A 20,092-nucleotide genomic window follows, 5' to 3' on the forward strand; every position below is an offset into this window, starting at 1 on the left:
CATCCCGAGTCCGAGTCAGGAGCCCACACTCTGATATTTCCCCAAGTACATTATAGCACAGAGGAGACCCCCAACAGAATGACCGAGGTTGTGTTATGAAAGTAAAGCAGCAGTAGTCAGTTGAAAGTCACTGTGCTTCATTGGGCATAACCCTCTTGTAATTGACACGACTTTCCCTTTCTGTGAGTTGAAAAGCAAATCGTACCGTTTCATTCCCGGAAAGATAAAACAATGTTAACTGACAATAATATCCAAAGTCCTTAAGCGGTCAAAGACGACGATTTCTTAAAGTAAACTGATCTGTTGTGTATTGCACGGCATGCTGTAACCTTGGTGCCCCACGTCTGTGTCCTCAGGGCTTCAAGATTACGGTGAAGGACACGAACAACCATGCGCCAGAGTTCGACAAATCCAGCTACCCGTTCGAGCTACCCATGCCGCTGCCTTCAGACATCGATCTCTCTTGCCTTGTGGACGTGATCAAGGTGACGGACATCGACTTCAGCAATTCGGACATCACCATCGACTTCGACGAAGATGGAGCCAAACTGTTCCGTGGAGAAGCGACCTACCTGGGAAGCAGGAACTACGAGATTCACGTGTACAGCACGACGGCTATCGAACTCAAGGAGACCACAACCTTCACGATGACGGCAAAGGTAGGCTATTGTCTACTAATAACACCACACGTGGCCTGATAGGGGGACAATGATCTTCAACGTGACTACGCAGCAAGTTGTAGCAGCAGGACAGTCTAGAAATGTTCGGAGACAGTAGCTTCACAGCAGACACGTCTCTCTCTGTGCGCCTTCTGCTGACCGCACGGCCCAGTCGTAGGCCCACCGCTATACGTAAACGATCTGCAGTGTAGAATACACGACAACCAGAATCAGCTCTTTTTGCGGATGACACTGGTTTTGTAATGAATCCAATAGTACGTACAGCAACAGAGGAAATTGTAAAAAATATTCTTAAAAGTATCATTGATTTTTTTGCGAACAGTCTGTCTCAGTTTCAAAAAGACACAAGATATTCACTTCTTTCCAGCTAGAGGTATTACACCAATGATAAGTGTAACACATGGTGAGGAAATAACAAACAGGGTGGAACCTACAAAATTCTTAAGTGTCCATACCGATGAGAATTTAAATTGGAAAAAAGCACATTTTGGAACTCCTAAAGCAACTTAGTTCATCCACATTTGCGCTTAGAATCATTACAAATCTTGGGGAGAGACAAACCAATAAGCTGAGATATTTTGTTTCATTCAGTACCGTCAAATGGACAATATTCTGGGGACACTCATCTTTAAGAAAGAGAGTATTCATTTTTCAAGGAAGTGCTTTAAAAGTAATATGTGGTGCTCATTCACGATCAATTTGTGGACATCTTTGTAAGGAGATGGGCATTTTGGTTATCGCATCGTAGTATATTTATTCCCTGATGATGTACATAATTACGGTACCAGAAAATGACATTCATTACTCCACATTAAAGTTGTCTTTACCACAAAAAGAGGTGCACAATGCAGCAACAAAAGTTTACTCAGCGATATAGAATGCTTGACAGGAAGCGAATTAAAATTTGAAAACAAACTGATAAAGTTTCTACTCGAGAATTGTTTCTATTCTGCAGAAGAATTTGTATTATTTTAATTTTTAAAGGTGATGGATAGAAATTGCTAACTCACATCTCCATAATTTGAAAAAAGTAAGCCGGCCGAGCGGTTTTAGGCACTACAATCTGGAACCGCGCTACCGCTACGGTCGCAGGTTCCAATCCTGCCTCGGGCATGGATGTGTGTGGTGTCCTTAGGTTAGTTAGTTTATGTAGTTGTAACTTCTAGGGGACTGATGACCTCAGAATTTAAGTCCCATAGTGCTATGAGCTTTTTTTTTTTTTTTGAAAAAAGTAAATAAAAGACTTATAAATGTTCAGCATGTAGCCATATTTACAAACTAATGTGTGATGTGACTGTAAAATGGCTTGTTCACATCATTATGATTGAAAGTGCAAACGATTCACGGAGTACGAAAGTAACTATGCACAGTGTGGTAAGACACAGTAGTTGTAGTTCTCTCCGATAATTCACAGAGAACATTACGACAGCTTCTCAACGGTAGGAATAAGTGCACTCTCTCCAGCAGTCCCATTTCTCACAAACGTCAGGAACTTGTAGGAACTGTTCCGGAGTGAACTGCCTCTGTTTGCGTTCTTTGTGAGGACAAATACAGTATGTCTCCCAACGGAAGGCCTGCAGCACACGTTTGTGAGCTCGCGTACGGGACGTGTTTTGCCCTGGAGCCCGTTGTCTATTGAAGAGCACAGCGTCTGAGAAACTGACGACAATACATCATCACAGGTCCAGGTAACGTGAGAAGAAACCTTGCACGCCTGCAGGAAACTCGTTACTACCCACGTGCCTGTATATACGAATAACCAATTTATTTCGTATTTTAGTGTTCAAAAAAATGCCCAGTTATCAGTTGTCCTCGTTATGGCGATTTATAGTTCATATGAATGTCTGTGGTGTCTGAATAAGGCGATAGTCACTTTACAGCAGCATCAGTGAGAATATCTTAAATATTTTTCCAGAATCGTCAAATTATTTTTGTTTTGGTTCAAATGGCTCTGAGCACTATGCGACTTAACTTCTGAGGCCATCAGTCGCCTAGAACTTAGAACAAATTAAACCTAACTAACCTAAGGACAGCACACACATCCATACCCGAGGCAGGATTCGAACCTGCGACCGTAGCAGTCCCGCGGTTCCGGACTGAGCGCCTAGAACCGCTAGACCACCGCGGCCGGCTATTTTTGTTTTACTGTCATTTACATTCCTCCTACTGGTGGCGAACTGGCTTCGGCCAAGTTAGCACTTTTTAATCATCGGATTGTGCAGTATTTCTACAGTAACACAAAGTAACTTATGACGTTAGTAATAGATGGTGATACTTATGACAAAATGACGGGACGGGATGTAAACTCTATTTATTATGAGGATTCTGTAAGTGGCGATCAAAAAGTTTCCTTGCTAAGGCCGTAAAGTCCAGAACAGGTATGCCAATCAGGCAAAATCGCCAGGAGCATTGAGGCAATCGAGCCACCGACGCACCGGGTTGAGGATACCAGTTTGGTAAAAGACTGTATGCTGCTGCGCACAGAAGTCCGAAAGTGCCTGCTACACATCCTCTGACAGGAATCGTCGACCCCTCAAAGCCTTTTCTAAGGGACCGAAGGCGTGAAATTCGCGTAGGGAGAGATACGAACTTCTGGGCGAGTGCTCCAATGTCTCCCACTTCAGTTGACGTAATTTCTGCATTACGACAGTTGCCGTCTTGGGCTGTGTGGTATCATGGATCAGCAGCATCCCTTGTCAAAGTTTTCGCGGACATATGCTTTAATTGAGGCGTTATTCGGTACCATTCCCAGTGATGGAGACTCCAGGTTGCTTCAGATCAGTAAGCTTTGGGCTCCAGTAATCAAATAACGGGATGAGCGTCACCTTTCCAGCCCTTGAACCTCTTGGGACGACAGGACGGCGGATGACACCGTTGCATCGCCGACGCTACCACGGTTGCCAGTGGTGGTGTAATCTCCCCCTCACTTATCGACTTTAATGACAGTGAAAAATTAAACCGCGTGCACCTAATAGAAATTTGGGAAAAGCAATCGTCACCGAAGTTAATTTGTCGGTAAAGAGGGAGGAAAGGGTTACATCTAAATGAAAGGAAAAATGCAAATGAAATTGGTGAAAATTAATTTTGAGAAAAGGGTAAAATTAATAAAGAAAGTAAATGTGCAGTCGTTACGTTAACAATTAATTGGCGTTAATTAGATATTTGAGATTTGGGGAAAATTATGGTCGCCAGTCCTATGGACAACTAATATAATGACTGAAAATAATTAGCACTAAAAGCGTGGCAACTGAAGGTTGACACGTGCTGTGTGAAAACTGAATGTTTGTCAGAAATAATAAATTTCGCTACACTCTGACTTCATTTAGCAAAAGAATTAATAAAACCGGAAAATCGAAAGTTAATTTAGTGACTGAAATTAATAGTGAACTTTGTTTCGAAAGCACTACCAAATTCAATAAAATAAGTTTAGTTTGGGCTACCTCAACAATCATTTCAAAAGCTACTTGAATCTACGCAATTTAGAAATAAGAGATTTAACTTTGAACTTGAATTAAATGATTCTGAACAATTAACAATAGTAAAATTTAGTATGTACCAAGCTGAGCTGCAGTCACAGGTAAGCTAAAATACGGTAACAAAACTCGCACTCTTAATTTCTGCTTGTGTAATCTAAATATTGTAGCCAGCTATGAATACCTTAACTGAACTTTGAAATTAAAGCAGTGAAATCGAATGATATTACTTTAATGCTGGCGTTTGAATTTCAACGCCACTCGGGTTCATTCCAGAAAAGGAAGGGACCCTGCTTGGTAATGCAATTGGGACAATGAGCAACAAAGGTTCATGCTAAGTTGCTGTAATTTTGTGATGCAAATGGAACAGTTTGAAAAGCTGAGGCTGCCATACAGTTCTAAAACTTTACGTGCTTTTAGTTTTCCTTGTTGGTTGATTGAAGGTTTGCAGTCGTCGATCGGGGAGGTGGCGACAGTCACTAATTGTCGGCCGTCGCTGTTGCAGAAGCTGGATGTTGGCGCGCCTTCTTCTCGACTCGGTCACCAGGCAAAACGGGCTCTTGATGTGCGCCAGCCAATGCTTCCCGTCCGCGACACTGTGCCACAAACTATCATAGCAAGTCGAGCGTAATTAGATGCTGCAAAACCCAGAAAGCGCGGCAACTCGCGGGAGCGTCACACAAAACACTTGCTGCACCGCCCTACTCCAGCCAGACCCTCTCTGCCCGCGCTCCACGCGGCAGAGTTAACACTACCAAAGATCCTAAACACTTTGGTTCTCCACACGACCTACCGCTGTATTCGTTCGACAGCATAGTTTTCCCTAGCCCAGACTCAGCATGAAAATACAATTAATATTTACAAAGGAAACCAATTATACATCGATATATATTATTAGAACAATTACAATATATAAAGACACAGTAATGTCATATCTTCAGGTAACAAAATAAGGAAAAAAATTTATAGTACAATAGATGGAAATAGGAGGATATGCATTTCCGGCGTTACAGTGGCACCCACCTGCTTCCGTCGCGTGTAACGATGCGTTCAGTGACCGTGTCGCCTTCAACACTCAAACGCATCAGGTGCTTCAGGCAAGCAGCCATATGGTTTGGTTTTTGTTGGGCGTTCAGCACCCCAGATATCCACTGCTTGCAGACTTCACGGTAGCCTGGCTCTACCCAGATAACGTGCTGCACACTACCGAAGTTGATGTCAAAGTCCTTTGATGGCGCACGAATGGTTATGTTCCGGTCCGCCCTAATCACATTATCAACTGCCCGTTTCTATTTAATTTTCAGTAATGGATGAGGCTGGCAACGGCCTTGCCGCAGTGGATACGCCGGTTCCCGTCAGATCACCGAAGTTAACCGCTGTTGGGCGTGGCCGGTACTTGGATGGGTGACCATCCGGGCCACCATGTGCTGTTGCCATTTTTCGGGGTGCACTCAGCCTCGCGATGCCAACTGAGGAGCTACTCGACCGAATAGTAGCGGCTCCAGTCAAAGAAAGCCATCATAACGACCAGGAGTGCGGTGTGCTGACCACACGCCCCTCCTATCTGCATCCTCAGCTGAGGATGACACGGCGGTCGGATGGTCCCGATGGGCCACTTGTGGCCTGAAGACGGAGTGCTAATGGATGAGGCTGGCCTCCCAGGTCAACTGGCGTCTTGTCGAAACGCGAGCGGCACGGAACTTGGCGCACAATTCCACAGTCTAGTTTTCGACAGACGTGCTGCCCCATACACATTCTTCATTCTCCAGTGGCTGTCTGCCGTTGTTAGTCCTTCAGCAGCCAAGGAAAGAATAACAGCACGTTGGTCCTGATTGGACGTCGTTGGTAATAACGTCGCTATAGCTCATGTTCCCACATTCACCACATGCACGTCACAAAGCATGAATGCCACACTAACCCCTTTTCTATATGTCCGCTGCTGGGTGGAATATACACTGCGGCAACGCCCTCAAACGGAAACGTTTCGATCACCCTTTATATGATGGGGGCTAGGAATTGTTGGTAGAGATTAGGATGTCGGAAGAACTGCAAAAATATAGGGAAAAGGAAGGGGTTGCCCGCGTGCTAAGAGACTGACAAATGGAGGCGCAAAGAGACTTCATTTGGAATGGAATTGGTGTGGTAGGTGATGAATGGAAGGAAGGATGGATTTTAGGGATGAGTTCATGTTCTCAGAGGGACGGCGATGTATATTATGCTGAAAAAGGGACATGGAAAGCTTGTAGGGGCATAGATGGAAAATGTGATGTATTTATAGAGGCGCAGTAGCAGACCATACTGTTTGCTGTCGCACCATTTGGAGTTACTAAAGAAGAAAAGAGAAGATGGAAGGTTAAAGGAACATTAATATAAGGTCGCAGATAAAATAGGCTTAGTTGTAAAAGTTGGCGGCAACTGCTTTGTGTGGCAGTTGTATTGATGTGGAATACAAAGTAGTCAACTAGGGAGATTTGGTGTAGCGTTTGGGGAGATCGAATATATGGATATTTTACAAGACTATGGTAACAAATCTGACCATACGTTCAACTGCAGCAGTGGGACAGAGTGAGTGAGCGGGTGGAGTGGAGTGGATTGTGGTACATCCAGGACGGATGGAGGCAGTGAGTTAACGATTCTTTGGAGGAGGTTAGTTAATGCAGGTGAGCAGACAAAGCAATCACGTAATGACATTCGAATACAGTATCAGTGTTGTGCTGCTTCGCATAGTCACATCGATTAAATACGTAGGGGTAGCGGGTGCTAAGCGATGTGAAACGGGACGGGCACGCCAGATCATTAGTATTGCAGGTGAAATGGTGACTTCGGTTTATTGGGAGAATTCCAGAAAAGTGTAGCTCATCTGTTAAGGAGACCACGTATACAACAACAGTGTGGCCCGTTCTTGAGTACTGCTTGAGTGTTTGGAATTCCTCACCATGTCGGATTAAAGGAAAATATCGAAGCAACTCAAACGCGTGTCGCTAGACCTGTTACCGATGCGTTTGCTCAATACGCGAGTTCTAAGTAAATCAGCATCACAACTCCTGCTGTGAATGAGTAGCTGCGAGAGATGGAATAGTGGAGGCTTCAGAGGATCAAATAGATAAAACGACAAGACCCAGTAAACATCCTCGGATCACATCTGAGATGTTGAATTTAACTGATGAAAGAATAAAATGTAAAAATGCAGAAAATAAAGCATTCAAAAAGAAATAAGGACACCTAAAAAAATGAGCTTTACAGAAAGTGCAAAATGGCAAAGCAGGAATGGCTATAGGAGAAATGCAAAGCTGTAGAAACTTGCTTGACAAGGTGAACGATAGTTGCTGCATGTAGCAAAGTTAAAGAGATGTTTGGAGAAAGGAGAATCACCTTTATGAATATCGATAGCTCAGATAGCAAGCCACTTCTAAGTAAATAAGAAAAGGCTAAAAGGCGAAAGAAATATACAGGCGGGCTATACACATGAAATTAATTTCATGACAGTATTGTGGAAGGGGAAGAGAAATACATAAAAAGAAGGTGAGAGATACGATGCTGTGACAAGATTTTGATAGACCACTGAAAGATCTATGTGTAGCAAACAAATTTTCCCTCAAGAGTACTGGTATTCTTGGGAGACAATATTGTATGAATTGATGTGCAAGAAATATAAGACTTTCGAAACACCGTCACAACAGAACTGTTCAGTCTGATATACCGCAACATGCCCTGCAATTTTTTATACAGGAAGAATACACCGAAACTATCCTTGGCTGACGGACTTTGGTAAACAAACAACATGGCACAACTCTTTCAGTTTCCGTTGACAGTTCCTTTGAAACAAATGTTCACAGTAACTATTCGCTCGAATTTGCAACTCATTTAATATCTACAATAATTGCCAGTTGCTTTTACAGTAACATCAGTGTTAACAATGGGATAACAGTGAATTAATTTTCTTTGTGATTTTTGCGTATCTTCTTGCTAGTAGCATCTGTCATTGTGTAGGTTCCACAGTTTCACAGTAATGTCGAATCCTGCTAATATTTTCAACCTTGCAAAGAAAAAATATGAAGAACATGGTATGCAATTAAAATACCCTACTTCTCATGAAGCTCTACATTCGTTTTATATATTAGTTAATTTGGAAATTCATTCCAATGGTCCGGAATGATTGTGGAAACATTAGAGGGAACAGGAAATAACTCAGTCGATTTCGTGACCTGTGGTTTGAACGATGACTATGGTCCTAACTGAGGCCCAAAATGAAAACAGAATACCTCACAAGCCCACAGAAAACGTTGAAAGTAATCGTTTTCAGTGGGAAGGAAAAGACTATAAATATTTTAGTTAAATGAAGGAGGGCAAAGAACGGCTTACATAATCAATGTGCAAAGCCCATTTCATTTTGTAAAATCTAAACATGAATTATACACATGGAAGAATGATTTACACGAAGTACAAAATATGCACCAAATTAAACTTACAAAAGTGTGAAAGAAAAACTATTCGAAAGATTCTGAAGTGCTCTTGACAGTCAGAGCGCCGTCACCGAGGGAGATCTACGAGACAGGCAGCTCTAATTTACAAGGCAGATGAACATTATTGATTTCCAGTCTTTCTCGACCTGGTTAAACAAATTCGGGAAATTATACGGAAAAGCAAGTTTGCAAATTACAAAGTGTACCTCAAGTAAACACGTAGAGGAGACGTAATCAATAGGTAATATTGGGGAGAAATTCGTAGATGACATTAAGACAAAGCTCTTTGTTATCTCCTAAAAATTCTCTGTATGAACCCCAATCGGTCAGGTTTCGTGCAAACTGCACTTTATCAGTTCGAGCGAGAAAAAGGAGAGGCGCTTGTGTAGTGAATGAATGCTCACTCACATTCGTATACAACTAATGGCAGTCATAAATACCAGTAGATTACTCTTTCCGCTGCTTTGTATCTGTTTTCAGGAACATCGAGGTAAATTAAGACCTAAAACTAAAAAATGAGTGTTTACTTGCAAATATCTTGTAATCTACATAGCAAAATTTGGAATAACGGGAGAGAACGGCTTTCAGTTTTACATCCGATAGGTGTTCTTAGTATTTGTAGAAAATACTTTATTGCCTTTGTTGGAGTCTTGGCCTGAAGATAACGACACTTCTGTCTTAAGAAGGATAACGAAAAAACTATTAATATAATTTGCATTCAACTCGGAACTAATAACGTGATTCAGCCTCTCGATAAAAATATTTTCCAGCAGTGCAAAGCATTTTTCAGAGAATTGTCGGACAGTACAATTTACGACAGCTCTTTGTCATTTCAGGTTATCAGTGGTACAATATTGTTTAACTTCTGGTAAGGAGCACAATGTGCAGAACAGGGGCCACGACCATTTCTTACTTCAGTCTTGTTTTATATAGATAAAACTAGTAATTGTTGTGAAGTGCCTGAATGCATTAATATTTTACCAGGTATGACAGGTGAAAGGAAAAGGTTTGTTTACGTAATCCAATAGATGCTTCGCATTTTTGTAACGACCACACGGAATGAGCAAGTAAGTATGATAATGATGGAAGCTGAGGATATGAATTAAAATTTGCACTACAGCCGAGACTTGAACCCAGGTCTTCCTCCTCACTAGAGGAGAATGCTGACCATGACACCACCACTAGATCGCCAGCACCGCTGCACGGACACAAACTTCAATTCGTATCTTCTCCTTACTTTCCCCTCTTAAATCGTCACCATTGTTGAGGTACTCGGGCATTGGACATAATGGGGAGATGCTGTACCTCAGGTGTAAGTGATCTATAGATCTTATAATTAAATTTTCCTCCAGACATTTTAGTCTCGTCTTAGTGACGATCTAAGAAAGGGAAAATAATCAGAAGATGTGAACTGAAGTTTGTGTTGCTGAGTGCATTTAACTTGGGTTGTCCGTGGAAGAACCCTAGCCATAGTGCTGCGTGGTGTAATGGTTAGCATTCCTCCCTAAGAGGGAAACAGACAAAGGTTCGACGCCTAGCTGTGATACAAAATTTAATCCATTTCTTCAGCTTCCATCATTGTCGTAGAGAAAGATGAGACTCGAATATCTCGAGAAAATTTAATTATAAAAACAAGTAACTGTTTCATTATTAGCAAAATATACATTACTCAAAAATTATCGTAAGGACTGTGCTATTAGAATTGTTACAAAAAATACACACATCAAAAAACGTTTTGCATCACCTCGGTTCCCAGAACTGCTGACTATAAACATTGACTGTGGATGTTATATCACAGACACGGCCCCTTTATCTGTTCAGATATGCCACTAAACCCGCCCAGAGATGTAAACAACCATGCATGAGCTGCGCCTATTAGACGGAGGGGGTCCGACAGCCGATCAGTTCCAGTCATTCCACCAGGAAGGAGGTACACGGCTCGTGTTGTCTGTAGTTCAACCATGCATAGACGGTCAATACAGCGGCTCGATCGCGTCCGCATTGTTACTTTCTGCCAGGAAGGGCTCTCAACAAAGGTGTCCAGGCGTCTCGGACTGAACCAAAGCGAAGTTGTTCGGACATGGAGGAGATCCAGAGAGACATGAACTTTCGATGGCAAGCCTCACTCAGGCCGCCCAAGGGCTACTACTGCAATGGATGACCGCTACCTACGGGTTATGGCTCGGAGGGACCCTGACAGCAACGCCTCCATGTTGAATAATGCTTTTCGTGCAGGCACAGGACGTCGTGTTACGACTCAAACTATGCACCGTAGGCTGCATAATGCGCAACTTCACTCCCGACGTCCATGTCGAGGTCGATCTTTGCAACAACGACACCATGCAGCGCGGTACAGATGGGCCCAACCAACATGCCGAATGGACCGCTCAGGAGTGGCATCACGTTCTCTTCACCGATCAGTGTCGCATATGCCTTCAACGAGACAATCGTTAGAGACGTGTTTGGAGGCAACCCGGTTAGATTGAAGGCCTTAGACACACTGCCCAGCGAGTGCAGCAAGATGGAGGTTCCCTGTTGTTTTGAGGTTGCATTATGTGTAGCCGACGTACGCCGCTGGTGGTTAGGGAAGGCGCCGTAGCGGGTGTACGATATGTGAATGCCATCCTCCGACCGATAACGCAACCATATCGGCAGCGTATTAGAGAGGCATTCGTCTTCATGGACGACAATTCGTGCCCCATCGTGCACATCTTGTGAATGACTTACTTCAGGATAACGACATTGCTCGTCTAGAGTGGCCAGCATGTTCTCCAGAAATGAACCCTAACGAATACGCCTGGGATGGATTTAAAAGGACTGTTTATGTTCCACATGACCCACCAATCACACTGGGGGATCGACGCCGAGTCGCCTTTTAGGAGTGGGACAGTTGGACCAACAGTGCCTTGAGAAACCTGGTGAAAGTATGCCGCGACGAATACAGGCATACCTCAGTCCAAGAGGACATGCTACTGGGTATTAGAGGTAGCGGTGTGTGCAGCAATCTGGACAACCATCTCTGAAGGTCTCGCTGTATGGTGGTACAACATGCAATGTGTGGTTCTCATGAACAATAAAAAGGGCGGAAACGATGTTTATGTTGATCTCTATTCCAATTTTCTGTACAGGTTCCGGGACTCTCGGAACCGAGTTGATGAAAAACTTTTTTGATGTGTGTATTTAATTCCAGCAAAATAGTCCCCTTTGATGGAAGTCGTCTCTAATGTAAAATCATGCACTGCCTCGATTTTCTTTCCTTTGCTACCCACTTGTGTAAAAACTGCATTTGCAAAAGCTTATCTGCTGATATGAACTGCAAGCCATTCAAAAAATTAATGATATGAGACAGTGTTGGTATGGTTTAAGTGCTTAAAACTCCAGTGTGCGCACTTTGGACTTTGCGCTACGCAGCGCTACTTTCTCCTTGTCGCGGCTTCGTCTACTTATTCGACGACGGCCGAAGCAGTCACGGCTGCACAAACTGCGGTTACAAGCGGTTCTTCGTGCGGCAAAAATGATTAACTTTAAGATTTTTTAAAGAAAATTCCTCGAGTACAGCGTAGCAGCTAAAATTTGGACAGTGCATTTCTTTCGATGTATTGCTCCTGAGCGAAAAATTTCAGCGTAGGTTTCGACATGTCGGGTGGCATCATTCCCTTGTCAGAATTCAAGAGCATGGTTTAATATATCGTCGTGGGAAAACTCTAACATGAATCATTCCCAGAAGAATGGATAAACTGGCCAGAAACTGACCTCGAGGAAAACTAGATGTGAGGGAGTTACCACGTGATTAACGCACAATACGGCCATTCTCCCTTGTGGTGGCGATGCTTGGGCTACTGGAACCTTGAAGCGTACGCCTGTCCTCACCTTCCAATGCAGTCCATCATCAGACCACTGCCATTTCTGAATACCTCACAAATCTGCGAATTGTGCCATTCGACCAGCTGGCCAAATGGCGACCAACTCGCGCTGATGATACTGTATCACACGAGCGCACGACATATGCCTGTCCTTTGCTCAACATCTGTCGCTGTTCACGTATGTCCATATATCGTACCATTCCCGGTAACAACACTAAACTCGAACCACGCCAGTGCACTCTTGTCGGCGTTCTAGATGTCACGGAGAATTGCAGTTCTAAGCATTTACATGCTCACCGCTGGTGTGTACGCATAAGACGATACATTGACATCGGACCACGTTGAAAGGTCTCTGTTGGATTCCTTTCATGTTAATTTCTTAAATCTGTTGTCATTTGCGGCATAAATTCCTCTTCTAAATTTACTGTGGCGTTTCTGACTATCTGGGAGGAGACTGAGTAGTGGAACGTGTTACTTTTACACATAAACAAGAACGATCTGTCACACTACTACACTTTAAAACACAGTTTATATGTAATTCATGTCACACAGTCTCATACGGAACCTACATCTGCTTTCTTTTATATACTGTATATGATAAGATACTGTCATCCCCATTCCCTTCTGTGTGAGAAGATGAATGAGCAAATGTATTTCTAGTTGCATGCTTGAGGGTAGCAGACAAGCCTGTCTGCTAGAGAACAGTAGGACCAACGTCGGAACAAGTAGCTACGCTTTCTAAAAGCAAAGAGGTTTCTATCCTTAGTATGGTCCTGTCCGTCCCTTGTCATGTTGGTATAGGAAGCTGCCCCTCTGGCCTCTTCCGTTTGTATTTGTGAGCCACCCTCAGGAAGGGACCAGGGCAGTCTGTCCGTGGCGAGCGTCTGAAGTGGTAAGATCTCCGGCTAAGCGCGTCCCTGCTAAGTCCGTAGGACATTGGATTTCTTAAGTTCAGCCTAACTGAAAATTTAATCACCTTTATTTCAGATTTAGCTCTAAAATATCTAATGTTATCTTAAATTGCAACGCAGTGTAATTCGAGTGTGAAGTTCAGAATGTCTTCCGGTAGTTGCTTTGTCACCACTTTGTGAGTAAAGTGGAACCACGTGTTGATCAGCAACTCTAACTAAGATCATCAATCTTAAATGCGAATGTACGTGAGATTATAACGTCTCGTCTTGACAATATGTTTCAATATAGCAACTTTTCTTTATGTTCAACCCACGTGGGGTGTACGTTGTGAGACCAGTACCATGTGCTTATACAATTGTTTGACGCATCAGGTTAATAGTAAGACGATAATAACCAGTCCGAGGTTTTTCTTTTGTAAATTGCGTTTCGATGTAATTTATTTTAACTATCAAAATTATTGTGGATTTACACTCTTTGTGTAAACCAAGTTGACCACGTGAAGCATGTGGTGTAAGCATCAAAGTAGCCCTCAGCTATTCTTTTCGGGAAGATTTCACAGAGAGCTAGTATGAATTTAGTATACCAGTGTGTGGTAATTTCATGACAGACAGGATTGCGCTACGAACGTAAGTTCTTTGGGTGAAAATTGAATCGGTTGGTTGTGGTTAATTTCCTCTTGCATATGTTTCAACGTTCTTCGTGTGTTATTTTATGAATGCAGTGTTGTATGTAGTCTCCCAATCTTGACTCCCTATTTGATGTGTTCCGTAAGATTACAAACTCACATTTACACAATCCTAAATAAGGCACCAGTTTAGATATGAATCAAGTTTGATATGTTGAAATTATAACGGAACAATGATCAATGTTAAAATAAATGTCCAAATATAAACTGATTTATTTCTTTTTATTTAAATTGTCTTTATATATATATATATATATATATATATATAATCACTGGTTATCGTAAGATGAGTACCAAAAGATTATAATTAATGTTAGTCTGGTTGGGAATTTGGTAAGCTAGACTGGATAACTGGTGAAACAGTTGCGCAGTAATGCAAGGTTAACTTCCTCAGATAGCTCACAGCTTTTAACCCACTTTTATGGTCTTGAATATCAGCACTGCTTTCAGAACAAATTAATGCAACAACATTACAACATCTTCTGTGTGCTTCACTTGTGTTGTCAGGATGTGTGTATCATGTGAGCTGAACGAGATGTAGGATATGACTTCGGCCCAGCTTCATTGCCATTGGTGCGATCTGTGCACGTACAATATACCTTGCAAATTGATTTTCTTTTTTGTTGCTGCTTGTCTATAACAGCCTTCAATTATCGTATGCAAGTAGCATACGTCCACGTAAATATTCATTGTAAAAATTAGTGAAAAACAGTCTAGACTGCAACAGTCAGTAGACGACAGTCGCTAAAACTGACTGTTCTGAACATCGTCAACTTTGGCTGATGGTGCTTTCCTGAATATGGCTTAAGTCTAGGCCGAAACCGTTCATTTTAAATAAAACAACCATTGCGACCTAGACCGTGTTTCACCAATTTCATATCGCTCACAAGATCGCTGTTCTCCGAAAATGTTAACAAAAATTTTGTATTCGTTATAAGCTTTTTAACTAATGATTAAATGAAGACACGTATAAAAAATTTGTCCTACGTCTTTGAGAACTGTTTCACTTAGATCCACTTCTCTGGTTGCTCCGCTCTACAACAGACATTCAGAGTTATTAGAGATTTGTGTAGGACGCCGCAGTAATTTCAAACGAACATATTACCATGTTAGCCCACAGATTTCTTGCGCTACAGTATTTTGTGGTGCCATTGTGTATATTTTATTTTCCGCAGGACAACGGCTCTCCTCAGCTTTCGTCTAGTCCGGCCACCATCACCATCAACGTGAACCAGCAGACGTCGCCCCCCACGGCTCCCAGGTTTCAGGATGCTGCGTCTCACAAGACAGTCGCCGCGGACGACATAGTGAGTACACTGGCTCAACACGCTCAGCGTCGACAGCTTTTCACGGAGCTGTCAGGCGCTGCTTCGTTCCGCCTTGTAGGTGCTAGGAGGTATGCTTTCTGCATCCATAACGAAATTTTGCAACATTTAGTTAACCAAATTCGCTTTTGGAATATGTGACTATCTTTCCGAAATACCATCAGCAGGTGTCCTTCCCTTAGTTTATATTACTTTCCAGAGTAACCAGGGTCCTAATATAACACATTAACTGGGTACGATCTCACTCTAGATACATGAAAACTGGGGAAGGGGGAGGTGCACCTTAAATAGTTAGTAGAAACTATAAACACATGATACAGGTTCGTAGGCTTCTACGGCCGGTGTCATTTTCGACAATATAATTTTCGCTATTGGGTCGAGTCACTGTAACTGCTTCACGCCAGTTCACTGCTGTCTACTGGTGACTGTTTTCCTCCATCTACACCTACATCTACATCGACACTCAGCAAATCACATTTAAGTGCCTGGTAGAGGGTTCATCGAACCACCTTAACAATTCTCTATTATTCCAATCTCGTATAGCTCACGGAGAGAAGGAACACCTATATCTTTCCTTATGAGCTCTGGTTTCCCTTATTTTATCATGGTGATCGCTTCTCCCTAAGTAGGTCGGCGTCAACAAAATATTTTAGCATTCGGAAGAGAATGTTGGTGACTTGAATTTCGTGAGAAGATTCCTCCGCAACGGAAAACGCCTTTATTTTAATGGCGTCCATCCAAAATCCTGGTTCATTTAAGTGACACTCTCTCCCCTACTTCGCTATAATACAAAACGTGCTGCCCCTCTATGAACCTTTTCGATGTACTCCGTCGATCCTATCTGGTAAGGATCCCACACCGCACAGATATATTCTGAAAGAGGACGGACAAGTGTAGTCTAAGCAGTCTCCTTAGTAGATCTGTTCCATATCCTAAGTGTTCTGCCGAGAAAACGCAGTCTTTGGTTAGCCTTCCCCAGAACATTTACTATGTGTTCCTTGCAATTTAAGTTGTTGGTAATTGTAATTCCTAGGTATTTAGTTGAATTTACGGCCTTTAGATTTGACTGATTTACTGTGTGACCGAAGTTTAACGGATTCCTTGTAGCACTCATGTGGATGACCTCACACTTTTCGTTATTTAGGGGTTTCGCACCATACAGGTATCTTTTCTAAATCGTTTTGAAATTTGTTTTGATCTTCTGGTGACTTTACTGGACAATAAACGACAGCGTGATCTGCAAACAACCGAAGACGGCTGCTCAGATTGTCTCGCAAATCGTTTATAGAGATAAGGAACAGGAAAGGGCCTGTAACACTACCTTGCGGAATGCCAGAAATCACTCCTAGTTTACTCGATGACTTTCCGCCAGTTACTACGAAGTGTGACCTCCCTGACAGGAAATCACGAACCCAGTCACATAACTGAGACGATATTCCGTAGCCACGCAATTCCACTACAGGCCGCTTGTATGGTACAGTGTCGAAAGCCTTCCGGAAATCCAGAAATACTGTCATTTTCGGTTACTTGGTGGCTAGCGACGTCACATATTTGTGATGTCATGGGACAATTTGAAGAGGCTGTTATGGAGGCTGTACGGTACTCTGTTCCCTGCGCTACCTCGGCGGCTAATGGGAAGCCAACTCTAGCAGTGACTGGTAGTGTGTGGGTTGTCTGTTGCCTGTGCCACTCCTGTAACAGGTTGGTGGGCGAACTCTCCTTGGTGATGGGAAGGCACCTTGTACCCGGGGAGTGGTGTCAACCTGCAGTTCTCTCGCTGCCGCCGTCTGCGCTGTGAAACCGGGGCCAGTCGGTGCTAAGATTAGATTAATACTTGTTCCATAGATCATGAATACGACACTTGGTAATGAAGTGGAACGTGTGATTTGAGACTTTCTCGGCGTATTCCATTCGTGAAATCTTCTCGGGTGATCAGCCGAGTAAAGGCGTCGTCTTCTCGCAACGTTTCGAAGGGTTTCGTACCCATCATCTTCAAGCGAAGTGTCGAGATGCTGTGTTGCGCGGTCTTATAAAGGCTCCTGGACCAGTGACTGATTCCGGGCGCCGACCAATCAGGTACCTGCGGAATCGGCCGCCGCGCCAGTGGTGGAGGGTTCGCGGCGCGGAATTCCCGCTCACGCCGCGGAGAGTACACGTTAGTTCGTTGTCGCTGTTGCATATCGTGATGTCGGGACGCGGAAGTGGACGCAAAGCTGCTGCCTTGGCGGAGTTGCTGCTCACGTTAGCAGGACCAGCCGGGAAGAAGAAGAAGAAGTCTACACCGCAGTGCTTTCGCTGCCAAAAGCTTGGCCACGTTGCCAAGCAATGCAGCGGAGCAGTCGCGTGCTTGAAGTGTGCGCAAGCACACGACACACGCGACTGCAAGAAGCCGAAGGACGCCCCCTGCACTTGCGCCAACTGCGGCGGCGCTCACGCGGCAAATGCCCGTTCCTGCGCCTACAGAAGGAACTGGCGGGGACCGGCGAAGAAGACCCAGAAGCAAGTGACCACCACACACGAAGAGGTGGTCACTTGCACAGAAGACGACGTGACCAGGCGCCTTAACGACGCCGTAGAGGAAGCCATGTCCGCCTTCAAATCCGCCATGGCGGAAGAGAGGGCGGCCATGCTGGCGGAACTGGGCGAGGCTCGCCGTCAGATCGCTGAGCTGACGCGGGAGCTTCGCTCGGCCAAAGCAGCTCCCGCCACAGCGGTCGACGCCGCCAGCCAGACGACTCCTCCCCGAGAGAAGAAGTTCGCGACGGTGGCCACGCAGACCGACGTGCCTGCCGAAGGGGAGGCAACACTGCCCAAGACGGACGGAGAGGCAGAAGCGCAAGAAGAAGGGTGGGAAGAAGTCCCATTCCTCCCGCTTCCCGACATGTACAGCGCAAGCGCTGTGACGCAGAAGCTAGCTGCATCGCTTCGCGATGGTACATATCCCCACCACGACAACCCTTATCCTTTCGTTCCTCCTAACCTTTCTAAACCTTCACCCCCACACCAACCAGTTGCGTACCCAGAAGGCCTTGTTGGTCTTTCCAGGGAGGATTACGAACTGATCAATTCCTTCCCTATATTCACTGAGTGGCAAATGCGCTACGTCATCTTCGCTCTGGTCCACGGAGAGTACGAGAGAGCAGGATACACCATATCCACTATCCCAACCGAGGGAGAGCCCTCAAGTAAGAAGAAGAAGAAGAAAGGCCGTCATATCGACAAAGTCAAGAAATAGGACATCGGCATTCCTTGCCAGTTGAGAAAGAACCTATTAGCAAAGAAAGAAGATTCAAGAGTCCCAGGGGAGTAAAGGCCAACAGGCCACAAACTTCCACCTGAACCTCCTCACAGAGAGGAAGTCAGAAAAGGAGCAGCAGGCCGGGCGTCGAGTCCCTGCCGGTTCCTAATACGTCTGTGGCCGCTACCGTCTTCGTGCCGGAGCGTTCTCTTCTAATTTTAGTTATTGCGGGATTCCAAGCTGTACTAAGTTGGAAACCAGTGTCTCGATTGATCAGGTTGCTGTTCAACCGAATTTCTACAGCCTCTTTGAAAACTGAATCCCAAAATCCTTTAGCGTCACACAGCTTCTTCGTACCCTCAAAGAGGAAGGTGTGTCCTTCGTTAAGGCTATGTTCCGCTACCGCCGATTTTTCTGTCTGACCAAGGCGTACATTTCTAATGTGTTCCGAGCGCCTCTGCGTGATGCAGCGCTGCGTTTGTCCGATGTATTTCGTACCACATTCACATTCAATACTGTATACGCCCGGAGTCTGCAGTCCTAGGTGGTCTTTGACTGAGCCAAGTATGTCCTTAATTAAGACGACGCCTTTACTCGGCTGATCACCCGAGAAGATTTCACGAACTGGAACGTGTCAGGTATGCCGGCTCGTGGACACGCAGTCCGCCAGGCTGCAGTGGCGCGCACTCAGCCCGCCCCTAACTTGTGGCCATCCCCCCTCTTCATGCTGCCGCCAGAGAACTACCGTGCGGCCTCAAGGGGAGTAGAACGGAAAATATTTTGTTTAACATTTTCGGGTTTTTATCTCATTATAAAATTTGCCATTTTCCGAATAAAATGATATATATGTCACTCATAAACTCACATAGGAAGTGAAACTTCCTGGCAGATCAAAACTGTGTGCCGGACCGAGACTCGAACTCGGGACCTTTGCCTTTCGCGGGCAAGTGCTCCACCAGCTGAGCTACCCAAGCATGACTCACGGCCCGTCTTCACAGCTCTACTAGTTCTGCAAGGTTCGCAGGAGAGCTTCTGTAAAGTTTGGAAGGTAGGAGACGAGATACTGGCAGAAGTAAAGCTGTGAGTACCGGGCGTGAGTCGTGCTTGGGTAGCTCAGTTGGTAGAGCACTTGCCCGCGAAAGGCAAAGGTCCCGAGTTCGAGTCTCGGTCTGGCATACAGTTTTAATCTGCCAGGAAGTTTCATATCAGCGCAAACTCCGCTGCAGAGTGAAAATCTCATTCTGGTCAGGTATAAAGTGTTTCATTTTATTTTTTAGATATAATCTACACAGGTTCAAAATGTTAAAATTTTTACGTGCATTACTTCAAGATCTAATGAAATCGCTAATTTTTTATATAGAAGGCTGTCGATTGCTGTGTTACATAGGTTAAATTACGTCTTTGTATTGGTAGCACTGTCAAAAACAGTGTCCTATCGTTTTATAGTATAAAC

General features: G+C 44.2%; 1 non-coding gene and 1 pseudogene across 1 annotated transcript; both read left to right on the forward strand.

Moving 5' to 3' along the window:
• The first annotated feature begins 5,471 nt into the window (after positions 1–5,471).
• LOC126420301 (5S ribosomal RNA) lies at positions 5,472–5,589 on the forward strand (annotated as a pseudogene).
• A 14,151-nt stretch (positions 5,590–19,740) lies between these two features.
• On the forward strand, positions 19,741–19,815 carry Trnas-cga (transfer RNA serine (anticodon CGA)). Its single transcript has one exon. It is a non-coding gene; the product is annotated as a tRNA-Ser (tRNA).
• The last annotated feature ends 277 nt before the right edge of the window (positions 19,816–20,092 follow it).

The sequence above is a fragment of the Schistocerca serialis genome, chromosome 9, assembly GCF_023864345.2.
Source record: "Schistocerca serialis cubense isolate TAMUIC-IGC-003099 chromosome 9, iqSchSeri2.2, whole genome shotgun sequence".
NCBI classification, from domain to species: Eukaryota; Metazoa; Arthropoda; class Insecta; order Orthoptera; family Acrididae; genus Schistocerca; species Schistocerca serialis.